Raw genomic sequence first — 960 nt, 5'->3', positions numbered from 1 at the left:
TGCTAAGGATTGCTTTAGCTATTCTGAGTCTCTTAATTGTCCAGATGAATTTCATTACTGCTTTTTCTATTTATATGAAGTCTATCATTGGGATTTTGATTGGAATTGCATTAAATCTGTATAGTGATTTGAGTAGTATGGTCATTTTGACAATATTAATTCTGCCTCTTCAAGAACAAGGGAGATGTTTCCGTCTTCTAAGATCTTCTTTGATTTTTTTTTCTTTAAGGTTCAGTAATTTTCATTATATAGATTTCACTTCTTTCATTATGTTGATTCCCATTTTTTGTGTCTATTGTAAATGGGGTAGTTTCCCTCATTTCTCTTTCTGAGGATTTGTCACTGATATACAGAAATGCATTTGATTTATGTGTGTTGATTTTATATCCTGCTACAATTCATTTACTAATTCTAGAAATTTTCTGGTGGAACTTTTTGGGTCTTATAGGTATAGAATCATATCATCAGCATATAGTGCCAATTTGAATTCTTCTTTTCTTATATGTATCCCTTTAATTTCTTTCATCTGTCTAACTGCTCTGGCCAATGGTTCAAGAACTATGTTAAGTAAAATTGGTGAAAGAGGGCACCCCTGTCTTTTTCTAGTTTTTAGAGGGAATTCCTTCAATTTTTCTTCATTTAGAATGTTTCCCTGGGGCTTAGCATATATAATGTTGAAATATATTCCTGTTATCCCTAGTTTTTCTAGTGTTTGAACATAAAGGGATGCTGTATTTTGTCTAATGCTTTTTCTGCACCTATTGAGATGATTATTATTCTTATCTTTAAGACTATTGATGTGATGAATTGCACTTATTGATTTCCATGTTGAACCAACCTTGCATCCCTGGGATGAATCCCACTTTATTATGGTGCACAATTGTTTTGATATATTTTTGTATTCAATTTGCCAGAATTTTATTGAGAATTTATGCATCTATGTTCATTAGAGATATTGGT

This window comes from Ictidomys tridecemlineatus, chromosome X (assembly GCF_052094955.1).
Source record: "Ictidomys tridecemlineatus isolate mIctTri1 chromosome X, mIctTri1.hap1, whole genome shotgun sequence".
NCBI lineage: Eukaryota > Metazoa > Chordata > Mammalia > Rodentia > Sciuridae > Ictidomys > Ictidomys tridecemlineatus.
Note: the sequence above shows the minus strand (reverse complement) of the source record.